General features: G+C 46.8%; 1 long non-coding RNA gene across 2 annotated transcripts; it reads right to left on the bottom strand.

Annotated features, from left to right (window-relative positions):
* Nucleotides 1–12,149: 12,149 nt before the first annotated feature.
* LOC109143549 lies at nt 12,150–14,055 on the bottom strand. Of its 2 annotated transcripts, XR_002043796.3 has the most exons (3): nt 13,421–14,055; nt 12,889–12,968; nt 12,150–12,297 (listed from the first exon to the last, which is right to left on the bottom strand). It is a non-coding gene; the product is annotated as an uncharacterized LOC109143549 (long non-coding RNA). The 2 variants fall into 2 exon arrangements; XR_005604014.1 differs by lacking the exon at nt 13,421–14,055 and having other exon boundaries at nt 12,889–13,205.

The raw sequence follows: 14,055 nt of genomic DNA, 5'->3' as shown, positions 1-14,055 counted from the left end.
GAAACACTGCAACCTGTGTGGAAAATAGATTTATGTCATTTATCATTTCAAGGGATGTTGACTGGAGTAATAGATCAGAATTTGATTGAGCCACCTTGGACACAGAGCTGTTACCTCTCATGTATTTAGGAAATGTTGCTTATACAGCTCCAGCAGCCTCAACATGCCCTGTAATACAGTTCTCAATTTCAGGGTTACAAGCTGAACTAGATTCTCTGCTACAGATGTGCTCAGTTTGACACAACAGAGAGAAAGTACTGGCAAGGGACCTGGCCTGTGCTGACCACTGAGCAGTAGTACCCTTCCCAGGGGTTTATGTGGCTAATCAGGGCAGTTTTAAGGCAATTTTAGATCACCCTTTTGTAGCCCTGTGGTATTTATTCTCTTTCCCTCTCCATGCAGTAGCCACATTCCTTTCGATGGGCAGAGCGTCCACTTTCCACCCAAGCGGAAGATACTGTGGGAGGATGGAGAGAAGCTGCTCCCCAACTTTCTTGAAGCGAGCTGCGATGGCGCAGGGCCACCAGCGGGGGTCCCACGGGAGCTGTGCCTTGGCGAGCATCCGCTCGGCGCAGGGAACGCGGGCACCACCCGCGAGCAGACACGATTGCGCTCCATCTGTTCTCACCATGCAGGAGCTAAAAGCAGGTACGAAAGCTGAGAGATGGATCTCTTCGTGTCAAGGCAGGAGCTGGGCTCTGAGGCACCGTCTTAGATTGCCCAAAATGTAATGTGGACCTCCCACTAGGAAGGTGGGCCAGGGAGAAGAGCAGGTAGTGTTAACTTCACTGCCGCTTAGGAACACCTTGGAGATGTTTGGATTGATGATGTTTTCAAGTTAATGAAAAAAAAATAAATTGCAAACATACAGCTCTTCATCTAATTGCACCAAGAACACAGAGTTCTTCCTCTGTCCTCCCAGAAACAGATCCAAACAAAATCAAAATTCTCATGAAGGTGAGAGTTAGCCAAATCCATCATGGTGCAAATCTAAACACCTGCAAACTTGCACAAAACTAAGATCTGCATTTCAGACATTCCCCAGACTGACTGGGATGAGGGAAAACTTTGCCTCAGACTCCTCCAGACTTCTGGACTTTGAGTTCTCTGGGCTTTGAGTTGTTCCTACTGTTGCTAAAAATCACAACTCACAGACGACAGTCTGTGCCAGTGAGACTAATGTGTTTTGCTTTGTTTTGTTTTGTTTTAATTATAGCTTTACAGCACTGCTGCAGTCTGGGGATTCCTGTTATGTTAATTTTTCAAACCCAGTATTCACAATAGGAAGCAGCCCAGCTCCTGCAGGAAGGGGTTGTCAGGAGAGTACTTGAAGCTCTGCAGAGAATCCTTCCTTCCTCAGGATTCAGTGAATTTTCTCTCAAAATGCAGATCTCTGATAAGCAGCTTCTGCTCTGCTTTCCCCCCTCCTTCACTAACAATTGGTAGGATTGTTTTCCCACTCCACAATATAACTTCTCCAGCAGAGGTGCCAGACTGGCTTTGTGGAGGAAGGATGTCAAACTGAATGTTGAGTTACAGTCTGTACATCTGTCTTAGCACAATTCAGGCGATATAACTCCCTGCCTGCGCTTGCCATTGACAAAGTTGGCGGGGAGGAGGGGGACTGGGAGGCTTGCAAAGAAAGACCTGTAATCTTTGTCCCTCTGACTTCCACCCAGCAAGGTGCTTAAACACATGCTGAAAATGCCCCCCTGAATCTGGGAAGCCCACTCCTACAGTCAGAGGCAATTAGATCCTAAAGTGCTTTTCACGAGTGGAGGATCAGTAAATTTCTTTTGAAATTTGCAAAAACAACTGGCAAAGAAGGGATGGGAGGGTAGCACTAGAGCAACAGCAGCACATGGGCAAACAAAATGTGTGTTTCTGGGACACCTCAGCTCTAGTGTGACAAATGGTGATCCCAAACAAAGCCTGCCCCTTCTTCGGTGGGAGCAGTAGGCTCCATAAATCATCAGTGCTGCAACTTTCCAGGAGGCAGCAATAACAGCATTGGACACACTAAAATAAAGTCACTTCCTCTGACTGGCTGTAATATGTGACACCATGTTAGGGTGGAGGAAATGCCCTCGGGAAAACTATGACGCTTCAGGAAGGGTGCACATGGAGGCTGGATCACCTGCTGTTCTGAGATGTGGCTCCACCTGAGCCTGACACCAGTGTTGGCTGGTATTGTCCCAGCCTCCTGACACACACCATCCTCCCTCATGTTACCCAGCTCCAGAACCTCCCGTGGTGAGCATTTTCCTCCTGCTGTCCACTGGCCTGAAATAGGCCTCCTCCCTCCCGGCGGGATTAAGCCCCGTCTTGTTTGCTTGGTGACAAGAGCTGTGTGCAGGGAACAGAAGGCCCCGGTGCCGCCGCTGCCCGGCAGCTTCACACCAGATAGCCTCTCTCCTGGTGTGCCTCTAATCAGCCACTATTTTTTGTCATCCACTGAACTTTATTACCATTTAAATAGCCTTTCAGACGTCCTGTGGGGTTTCTGCCTCTGCTGCCTCATGCCCTGTGAAATTAATTCTTGTAAGAGCATGTCCTCACAGGAAAATGGTGAACTCAACTGAGCTGGTTTAGAAACTGTTTTAAACCACATGAATCTTTCTATGACCCTTTCGTTTGGACTGGGGCACTTTCTAAGTGCTTGGCTTGGGGTAAAATATGCTTAGACAGGAAAGTGTTTATTTCCAACCAAAATTACTGCACTGAATCCTGGTGTCTGGGGCAATGTTTTTGAGTACTGTGAGCAAATTCCATATTTAACTCAGCATGTGTTTTTAGGCCTTGAAGATTTAAGGGCCAGACTGAAAATGCCTTTAATCAGGAAGCAATTAATTGCACAGATTTCCTCCTTGCAGCCAGTGTAGCACTCAGCCAGGTAATACTCCCTGTGAGGCAGTGGCTCATGCCTGCACACTGCTTTTATTACTGTGTATCTCTGCTAATTAGTGCCTGTTGGATGTTAGGCCAGGTTGCTACAGGGGGCTCAGGTAAAAGGTATGATCAGTTAAGAAAATCTAAAGGTAGCTTTAAGAAGAAAATCAAATGTTTTGCATTCCTGAGGAGCTTTAAAAAAAATTATTATTACTACTATTATTATTTTTCCAGAAGAAAACTTGCAAGAAGGATTGATGCTTTTGTTGGAAATAAGGACCTGGTTTTGACTTCAAGAGTTGTTCCAACCAACTTGAAGTCAAGCACACTCAACTGGAGCTTTTTCCAGAGCACCGTGATGCTCACCCAAGACCAACCCCAAGTAGGAAACACCTAGTTTGTCTCTCTTGCACTCACCTTCATGCAAAGGATCACAGTCCTGGTTCTCCCTCAAAAATGATGCTCAGCTTCACTTGGAGAGAAGTGTGTAGGGAGCTGGGGGACATGTTTAGCCCTCACTGGCAGTCCCTGGGGCAGGACACACACAATATCTCACAAAACAGGACAGTAAGGCTTAGTTGCCCCTCTGCCCTATGTTCAGGCCAGGGCCATTGCTCCACGTGCTAATGCTGACACCAACCTTGTTCACTCTCTCAAACACAAGCCTCACATCCTTCCTGTCCTACATGCTAGCTATAAGGAACAAATTCCCTCATTATGCTATTATTATAATTTACTAGCAGAAGCCTTCCTCTCTGCACACACAACTCTTCATGTTTGACTATCATAATTGCATTTTCAAAGTTATAAATAGCATGTTAGCCTGGTTTATGTGTTCATGCAAGTCAGGCTATAAACTGGCAGATGAATGAAATTAACTGTCTCCAGAATTCACATTCCTGTCACTTATTCAATTATTTGTTCAACGTAATTGCTCAGAGCAAGAGCTAATTGGAAAATGACATGCATTTACCCTCTCTATGGAGGAGGAGAGGCTTATCAGGTATTTTACTGCAGGCACTTCCATTACTTCCAATATTCCAGAAGAAACAAGGGTTTTAAATGAGCCAGGCCCAAACACACAAGGCTTGTTTTTTAGCCAGATGCTTCCCCATCCTTAAAATAGCTCCAGTATTTTCCAGTGCAAGGGTTTGAACATGCCTGTAGTGCAGCACACACAGGTAACTTGGCACGCATGTATGTGAGCAGCAAGCCAAGCTTGCCTCCAGGGGTCTGCAGCACAAAATGTGTTCCTGCTCTGTGTATCTGTATTCATGCTGGTGCTGCAGCTATACATGTTTGGTTCTTTCTGTGACAGACTCCCACCCCTGGGTGCTGATGCGGAGAATATCGGTTGCCTGAGGCTTGGCTGTCAGGAGTAGGAAAGGCAGAAGATGATTTTTTTGGTGTTGCTGGTGTAGAAAAGATTGTAAATCCCCACCTTGCCAGCTCAAACCCTACATCGAGGTTACAGCTTGAAACACCAATATCTTTCAAATGATTTTTCTGTCCCTCACCTCGCCCAGATATATCCTGGTTAACATTCTGTGTTTGTGCACTTTCTTACTAAATTAAAATCTAAGAAGGGGGTGCTAGAACAGAGTGGGTAGGGATAGAATGAATCAGGAGGCAGGACACTCAAGTCCTAAACTGTCCCTCTTTCCATTTTTAGCTTTAGCATTGTCTGGAGTTGGAACATTTCGTTTGTTTAAATAAGAGACAGGCAAGCAATTTTCCAAGCTGTATGGAAGGGGAGGAAGCTCATCTATCAATGCCAACAGTTTGCAGCCCGTTGTCTGCAGGCCCTGAGGGTTATCTGTAGGGGAAAGGGAGCTAAGAAAATCAACCCTGTTACCAGTTGCCTGAAATTTGTGACAGATGGTCTGCACCTCTGTTGGAAAATATGGGGGTCTGCAAATTAAAAATTGGGTAAACATCAGTGTGTTTTCCTCCTGCTGTTCATGAGCAGTTCAAGCATCAGGTTTTGTGTGCTCGAACAAAGCTCCAGAAGTGGTCCATGGAGCATGTGAGTGCTGAGAATCACTGTGCCAGGTCTCACTCCCTGAGGTGCAGGAGTGCTGCTAACACTGCACAAGTGGTGTGGGACAGCTCTGGGAAACTCGCTGTACTGCGTGCCGTGTCCGAGGGGCTGGCACTGCCTATATTTGATGAGTAGTTAACCAGGTGAGCAATTATTTAGTTCATCCAAGAGGAGATGAAGAAACGAGTGCAGCACAGCCTATTTGTACTTACACCAGGACATGCCTGATAGTGGAGGTTTTTTAGGGCAGGAAGCAAAAGTATCCAATAGGGAAATAAAAATACCCCCACCATGCAGTGCTTGTGTATGTGTCCCAGCTGTCCCCGGGAGAAGGAGAGTTAGATTCATTAAGTGCCTATAAGCAGAATTTTGTTGTGGTGCTTAGTGAGGTTGCTGTGCAGTTTGGACAAGAGGGATGCTGAGGGCATCAGGTGCCATTCCTGCTCACAGCTCTGCGACGCACACTGCCACAGCAAGCTGAAAACAAGGATAATGCCAAGGTTTGGTTCCTGTGAGTGACGCCAACCAGTGGAAAACTGGCCTCAGAGTGCAAAGCTGTGGTATCTAAGCTGTGGATAATGGAATAAATCAGTAACCTGATGGTTCCACAGCACACCGCACATGGGGCATGCAGGTTCCTGTTGCCAGTTCTAGGCACAAAGGGAAAAAAGACCCACCAAGATACTGCGCATATCTCTGTGAATTCAGGCTGCTGCTGCGGCTAAAGTAGGGCTGAGGCGCGCAGGGAAGTGGCCGCTCCAGGGCCAGCAGAGGGAGCCCGCCGCCGCCGCATCCCGGGATCGCCGCTGCCGCCCGCGCCCAGCCCAGCCCAGCAGCCCCTCAACGCCCCCCACCCCGCACCTTTCACAGCCCAGAATCGCCGCTCCGCAGTCCTGCAGCCCCTCCACTCAGCACCCCTGCGCCCTTGGGTCCCACAGACCTCCAGTCCAACATTTCCCTGCGCCCAGCACCCAGAAACCTCATACTTCCCCAGCTCGGTGTCCCAGCAGTCCCACAACCAAGCACACCGGCAGACCTGCATCCCAGTGTCCATTTCTGCAGCCGTGCAGACCCGCAGCCTTAGTACCAAGCCCCAAATTCCCAAATGCCTGAATTTCAGCATCCCCACATCCCAGCAGCCCTGCAGCCCTACAGCCCAGGAGTCCTGCAGTGCCTACCACTACCACCCGTGCCCACAGCCATCATCCAGCACAACACCCAAGCTGTACAGCAGCCCCAGAGCTGCACAGCTCTGCAGCTCCATGTGCCGACAGCCCCAGAGCCGGCAGCTCGGCCCCATCAGCTCAGCTCCCAGCCCAGGGCACACAGCAAGCGCAGCTGGCACAGAGCGGCTGCTCCTGGGTCTAGGCTTTATTGCGGCTTCTGCCCTCAGGGGCAGTGACAACTGAGGCTGTGGTTATACTGGGGCTTTTTGCCTGAGGCCCTGCTATGAGCTGTATTCACAGAGGTGCTACTTCATTCCTGGGAGCTGGAAAAATCTTTCTTATGTGATCTTGCCACAGCCTGAGCCTGAGGAGGCAGCTTTACATGTGTGCTGGGCACAGCCAGCGCTACTGATGCGCTCCCGGTCCCACCGTTCCGCAGGGCTGGAGGCAGGAGTGCAACATGGGAAAGGCAGACAGCAGCTGCCTCTGCAACTTCTTGGCTCCAATATTACAGCTGGTACTTCACTGTGAGCTTTGCCTACATCAGCAATAAACCCTCCCTATGCACAGGAACAGATTTTTCTGCGGGATTTTAGCCCTGGAAATGAATACTCAAAAACCTGGTGCTTTTGTTACACTGGGACATTCATCCTGCCAACTGTGAATCAGCATGACTGTACTTCTGCAATGGAAAAATTCAATAAATGTACACAGAAAAATTATTCTCCCCCAGTTTTTGTCTAGTCCTGTCCACTTTGTTGTCCTGCTGAACCTCATGGTAGCAGCTCCTTACAGGAGGGTGGTAGCATGTTCAGTCTGGTGGAGCACTCCTCACCTGGCTGACTTACAGCAAAGCCTTGCTATTATATCCGAAGCCATAGCACAGGTGTGCTGCTCCTCTGTGAACATATTCCAAAGTCACATGTGGGCTGTCTTAGCTGGAATTTCATCCCATTTTTTATTGAGGCACAAAATATCTGGTTACTATTTTCAGCTGAGAGAAGGTGCTTGAAATGGAAAAAGTCAAGTCACAAAATGGGATAGAAGATGAAGCCATGGAAAATATTTGCAGGCAAACAATAAAAATGCAGTTTGAGTCAATGGTAATGTTAAATTTCAGTGCTTTCAAGGTTTTTTATTATTTTTAAAAGTAAAATTATTTAAATTGTAGAAGACATTTGAATAAAGAAAACATTATTCTAAATGTCAACAATGGAAAAAGTAATGCTTTGATATTCATAATTTTTTCCTTATTACTTTTTTTTTGAGAGATGTATTGGTCACGTTTTCTTTTGTAGCTGTCATAAGAAAAACAACAGTTTTAAGGAATCAGAATTTTTCAATTAGAAAACATTTTGCTGAAAACTCCTATCTGGAAGAAAGCTGGAAATAGTTAGTGTGAAAAGTCTAGCAGGAACCTCTTAGTTCCAGATGTGTTGTTCTGCTTCCCCTGGTATGACAGAGGTACTTAAAATTAAAGTTCAAAGATGCAGCGCCGGTGGAACTAACTACATATTTCCTGACATTTGTGCCTGTCAGCACAGGGGTGCTTAGGCTGCTATTTATAAATCCGAGCTTAATTCATTCTCATACCAAAGGGAGCAATCAAAACCCCAGTGATTCCCAGGGAGAAATCAGGGCCGGTATACAAGAGGCTTTTTCCTAATTTATTTCTGTCTTTGTTGTGTTTGGAAGAAAGATATACATAGCAAACACAGTCCAATCCCAGCCCTTCTCTGCTGAGTCAGAGTCAGCTTCCTAGGTCTTATGGATCTCAAGTCAGGAAGGCAGGATGGTCTTGTGGCTTAGGATAAGGACTGTGAGTCAGAATAGTTTATTAATGAAAAAAAAATTGTTCCTTTCATTTATTAGCAGGTCATTCTCTAACCAGCAAAATTGCCATTAGAAAATTTCAACTGTAGGCATTTTAAAGATAGAAGGGGTAAAAAAAAAAAAAAAAAAAGGTCCAATTGACATTTGATCATTTCTGCATCAACATTACATTTATCCTTAACTAGCTGTCCTGGAAGGAAAAGGACAAGCACCAGGGTAAATACCAGAAATATCCTGATTTGCGTTTTAGGCTTGCTAAACTCCCGTTGATTAAGCTGGGAATGTTGATTAAGGACCTCAAGCTGTGACCCTCAACAATTCAGTCAGGTTACTCCTGCTGCTTAGCAAGACTTGAGTTAAATTGGAAAGCAGGATAGAGTGTCAGTGAGTTTATCAGCTCTGAGCAGTGTGTTTCTATGCAGATAACCTGCAAGTACCTCCCTGCTCAGCCCCAGAGTCTTACAGGGGATTCAATAGGTTTTCTGTCTGCTGGTAGGAGATATTAAAGTCCTTCAGAAAAAAAAAACCTAAAAACCAATCCTGCTTTGGACCGATCCTCTGGAAATTAGTCATTCAGTCAGTAGAGTTAATGATCAGTTGGTGGGTTAATAGCCAAACCTTAAGTCAAGGATGATTAAAGCTTAAAAAAAAATTAACCACTCGGTGACTGTAGTCAAAGACAGCATTCAGTTATTTTTTGATGGTTCCTTCTCTGTCTAGGCTCCCACAGAGGCTGACAAGGGATACTTTAACTTGTCAAGGCAATAACACCATAGCGACAAAACCCTAAGAAGCCCATCAGTTTGCTGCACAGGACTGTTTTGCATACCAGGCCTTTGATCTTTTAGTGTATTTAGCATTGCCATTTTTTAATGAGTGCTGTGAGGAGGTGAAATAGGTCCCTTGCTTAAGTAGGACAATTTATTATTGTCACTTAGCTTGTGAAGGACAAGCCATGCAGAAGAGCTCCAGTCAGGGGAGAGAGGCCTTGAGTGCGAGAACTGTCACGCTTCAGTTAACAGGGAGGCAAGCTGCATGGGGGTTTGCAGAACCCAGTTCTCACTGCATTGGGAAAAAAAAACCTTTTTATTTCTTCACCTTCAATTCATGCTTCCTCAGTTTACTGACAAAGAAATTTTAATTATTTACTAACAAAGATAGGGCTTTCCCCTTCTGCTTCATGCTATAGCAATAAGATTGTTGGGGAAGTGTTGACTGAATAACCCATGGTGCCACTAGCTGCTGTGCAAAGCTGAAGGAATTTACAACAATTTCGAGGGTACCAGCTGAGCCTGTCAACCCAGAAAGGAAGGAAAGAGGAATCACTGCAAACCAAATGGAGATTTTTCCAGTTAGACCATACAGAAATGGTGTGATATAGGTAAATTATATAATAAAGCTAAGAACAACTTCTACTTTCAAACACAAAACTGTAAGAAACAAGTGTCATTTCTTGTTTCTGCGATCTTTCTCTGATGGAGAGCAATCTAAAATCCAGGACAGACAGCACTTAACAGCACCTAGCTGTACATCTGACAGGTCTTGACTATGTCTTCTCGCAGGCAGTGGCAGCAGCACGAGACAGGAAGGGCTTTGCTCAGAACCCAACACCCAATTGGGTGTTTGCTCAACACCCAATGTGTGCCTCACCCACAGAGACAAGTGGTTCCCTGGGCAGTGCCTGGCACTGGTCAGCTGGGCACACACAAGGAAGGGACCCAAAAGGGCTCCCATGAGGATATGTGGTCCTGTGGTTTTCAGGCTGCCCTTCAGGGACACACTGGTGATCCACAGGACAAGAGGAGCTGGTCAGTGAAGTGAATGGAGAAAAAGTGAATGGAACAGGTGCATCCACTTCCACACACACAAACAATTATTACAGTGAGGGAGCTGCAGCACTGAAATGTACCCTAGGCTTTGTCTGGTTTCCTTTCTGTTGTCAGTGAAAATCACCATGGAACCACAGCACTTGATAGTTTCTGGATTGTTTTACAAAAGTATGGTTGGAAGAGTGATTGTCAGGAAACACCACTGCATCCCAGCTACCTAGAAACAAAATCAGCAGTCCCTAAACATTCCTGACAGCCCTGGGTGTCTCACCTTGCTGGAGATGCCTCAGTCCCTGGAGGCAACTGCAATTAGCAATTGTCCACACCTCTGGAAAGTGTGTTCTGCCATCTGTATTGAGCTTTCCATGCTGCAGTTTGAGCTCATTACTTGCTTCCTTATTTACATCCACATGCTGTGGAGAATGGATTATTTCCATTGCAGCAAAATATTGCAGCAAAAGTGAAGAGTGTTCAGGTCCCCATTGCTCATGAGGCCCTTTTGCAGGGACAGCCCATGCTTCCCTCACCTCAAAGGTGGCCAGCGAGCCAGCAACAACCAGTGTACCCCAGAGCAGCCCAGGAGCAGCACTCTCCACAGCTGTCCTTTTCTGTTGTATTGATTCTATTCAGCGCTGTCTTCCCAACCCTAAACACCTGCTGGATTTGCCTCTAGTTTTGAGTGGTTTTCCGGTGCTAATTCCTAGCCCTAGCTGTATTTCCTTAGGAGCAGCCAAAGCACATTCCTATATCCTCTGAGCCCATTTTGCTCCTTCGCTGCCCTTCAGGAGGGCCTCCCTTCCTTTGGAAAAGGCAGCTTTCAAACCCGCGGGGACTGCACCACACACACACATACCCACATGCAACCAGCTCTACATTAACCAAGACCCAAGACAACCCAAAGCATGGGAACAACAAAAAAAGAGAGCCTGTGTGGTAGTCAGTACCTGGAGCTAAACAGAGATATTCTACCCCTCATATTTTTTTTGTTAATTGTTGCTCTGGACATTTTTGTTTTATCAGATGGGGAAGGACACTTGAGACCTAGCTAATTTGTTTCTCTTGTCAATGGCTCTTTGTTTCCTTTTAGCTTTTTTCCCCTCTTATTTTTCCCTATAATAATTTCTTTGTTCTCTTTGGTAAGCTGGCCACTCAGAGCATTATATCCCTGTCTTAAACCTGGATGCAGTACTGTTCATAATAGCAGCAGCAGCATCTGCTGGGGTGGCAATGATGCGTGGCCACCAAGGCTCCCTCTGCCAGGCACTGCACAAAAAATCACACTACCTGCATCGACCAAACCCAGCTCTGCAGTGACCAGAGAGACTGAACTGCAGAGGAGAATGCATCTTTTTCTCATAAAACAAATAAAATGCTTTGAACTTTCCTCTCACAGGCCCTTTATTGCCGTTGCTCATGGCAAGCTCTCTGTCTGTACAAGTGTAGGCTAGCAGCAAGGTACTAATAAATTAATAAAGTGGAGGCAGGGCACAGGCCCAGGCAGTTGCCCATTCAGTTAAATTGTTGGCATTGTCCTTGCATGAGTTTGTCCCAGACCAAGCAAATACTCCTGCAGCCAATGCCCAGGCATGTTTCAGGAACCAGGGTGGTTCTCAGCAGGTGGTTTGGGCACAGCTCTCCCGCTCTGGGGGACAGGAGCTTGTCTCCCTGGGGATGGCTGGGCATGCCAATGGGTCTTGGGGGTGGAAAACATTCCCTAGCCTGTCTTATTATTTTATGTGGCTGCAGACTTGGTGTCTCAGCAGTGCACAGCTCTTAAAGGATTGACTCACCGCAGCATCCCTGTGGAGCAGGGAAGTACTGTTAAGCCCCTGGGTCCAAGGGGAGAAGCAGACTCACAGAAACACTAACAGGGGTACATGGCTCCAAAGAAGCCTTCAAGTCCCACAGCCCTCTTTTTTCTTAACCTCCTGCCCCAGCTCCAGGGCTTGAAGCCCCTTGGGCTGGTGAGGATGAGCCAGCCATGGAGATGTGCCCCTGGTCTGGTGGGGACGTTGAGCTGCCCAGGACCACCATGGGGCAAGACAGGGGCCACCTCCTTAGAGCCCTACAGCTGAGATGAAACCCAGCCTGGTGAGGTTGGGCAGCTTAAAGCACGCACCAGGCAAGCCTGGTTCAGAGAACAGGATCAGGCTTGCACTTAACTTGACACTGAGGGACTTGCAGAAACTTAGGCAGGGACATGGCTTCTCTACCCCATACATTTTGACTTACTGAGACATATGAGGCCTCAGGGCCTCTCAGAGGCCACACGTCAAATCCATATGGATAGTTTGTGCAGAGGAAATTGGTGGGGTCAGGAAGAGTGGAAGCAGCTCAGTGCTTTACAGACACATTGCCTGAAGTCCCTCTCCTGAGAAAAACAGAAAGCAGTTCAGCACCATGGATTTTCCATTTTCCCCATTCCAATTTTTCCACTCATTTTCCCCATGCATGTGTTAAGAGGGAGATGATCAGTCACGCAGCTACTGGGTCATCTGTCTCTGTTCTTGAATCATGTCCATCACTATGGTCTCAGGGGCTGAAAATACAGAGAATCTGGGTTCATTAATTATGGCATTATATGAAAATGCACTATTTTATCAACAATCCTATTTTGAGATTATTTTTATGAGTGATGTCATTACTTTGATGTCTGAACAACTGGACATTTTGACAGAGCGCCTTCAGGTTTCCAGGGCCAGCTCCCAGGCACATGGCTAAAGTCCCTGCAGAGCCCTGTTCACCTGGTGTGGGGATTTGCAGCTTCCCACCAGAGTTCAGTGGGTGGCCCTGCCCTAAGACACCCAGCTGCAGTGAGCCCAGCCCTGCACATAACCCGGTGATGAGCTTTGCTCCGGCCAGCGGCCAGCCCGAGGCTCCACAGGGCAGGGATCGATCCAGAAGCCATACAGATCCAGGCTGTGAGGCTTCAGCTGTCTTTATCCCAGCCTGGTTTTTTCTCCCAGCTCACCTCCCACTGACACCTGCACACCTGCATGGAGGGAATATTTGTGCCTTTCCCTGCTCCAGGGCACTGACAGCAGACTTGCAGTCAGGGCCCATTACCCACTCAGGGTGGGGCTGCAAAACCGAGGGAGGAGGAGGAGGCAAAACCTGCTCATGGCCTTACCTTAATTGCTATTCTCCTTGCTGAGTCTTCTTCCTCGGTATTGCCTCTGGTAGGAAAGATGATTTTCTTGCATACAATTGCTTAAAAGCAAAAGGAAAACTCAGAAAAATGAGAAGTACCACCACCACCACCAAAAAAAAGAAAAAAAAACCCCACACAAGAAATGTGGGACTCATCCGCTCTTCTGTTAATTAGCCTTAAAACAATAAAACCAGAAAGCAAAGAAAAAGCCGATGAAGGTAATTGGGCTGGGCTGCTGTAAAAGCAGGAGCTGTGGGAAACAGGGACATGGTGCAGACAACATTACCTTGTAGAAAGCCCAGATTTCTGAGGTCTGCCTCTCCCCTGAGTCCTATTTTGTGGCAAATCATAGTAGATGGCGTAATTATCACAGCTGTGCTTTAGACTGTTTTAAGAGGTTGTGCTTTCCCAACCACCTTTGGAGCACAACAGCAGTGGCAGGCAGATTCCTGCTAGCATAGCTGGGCTAAATCCACCAAAACAAGCAAATAAGCCTTCTGGAAGAACTTACTGGGTGGTTTTTGCTGGATGCTTGTTTTCAGTGACAAGTTTCTGAGGAAAACAGTAGCATTTTAAAACCTACATGTACAGCCAAGAAAGCGTGTGGACTTTTCCCTCCTCCCCTCCAGCAAATACTTTGCTGCCTCTTTTACAATGCTATTTCTATTGACGTAAAGCAAAGATAAGGAATGTTTGCCCGTGCTGCCTTGCTCAGTTTTCCATGTGTGGCTTCTGGCTGATTTGCCATGTGTCCCTGCTGAGGTCTCAATCCATTTTTGACTGAAAGCGTCTGGGTTCTTGCTTGGCTTATCACGCCGACACAGCTGGCAACCCATTAATCTCCTGTTCCCAATGCCTTTACTTCAGTGGGAAAGCTCTGGTGCTTTTCAGTGGTTTGTACTTACAGCTAACAGAGGCTGGTGCTCAAAGCCCCTACATCACTTCTCCACAAAACCCCCTCTCCTCAACTACCAGAGCTGGGAGAGGTTCAGCATTTTCATCCTTCTTGCTCTAACGCTCTCTGTCAAAGACATGGAGATCTGTAAAGCAGCAGGAGAAGCAGGTTTGAAGACAGGATCACATTATCTACCAGTAATGTTCTGTCCTCATTTACATCTTGAAGTCTTTTGGGGACTTCAAGATATC

This window comes from Corvus cornix, chromosome 3 (assembly GCF_000738735.6).
Source record: "Corvus cornix cornix isolate S_Up_H32 chromosome 3, ASM73873v5, whole genome shotgun sequence".
Lineage (NCBI taxonomy): Eukaryota > Metazoa > Chordata > Aves > Passeriformes > Corvidae > Corvus > Corvus cornix.
Note: the sequence above shows the minus strand (reverse complement) of the source record. Positions and strands in the feature narration are given on the sequence as shown.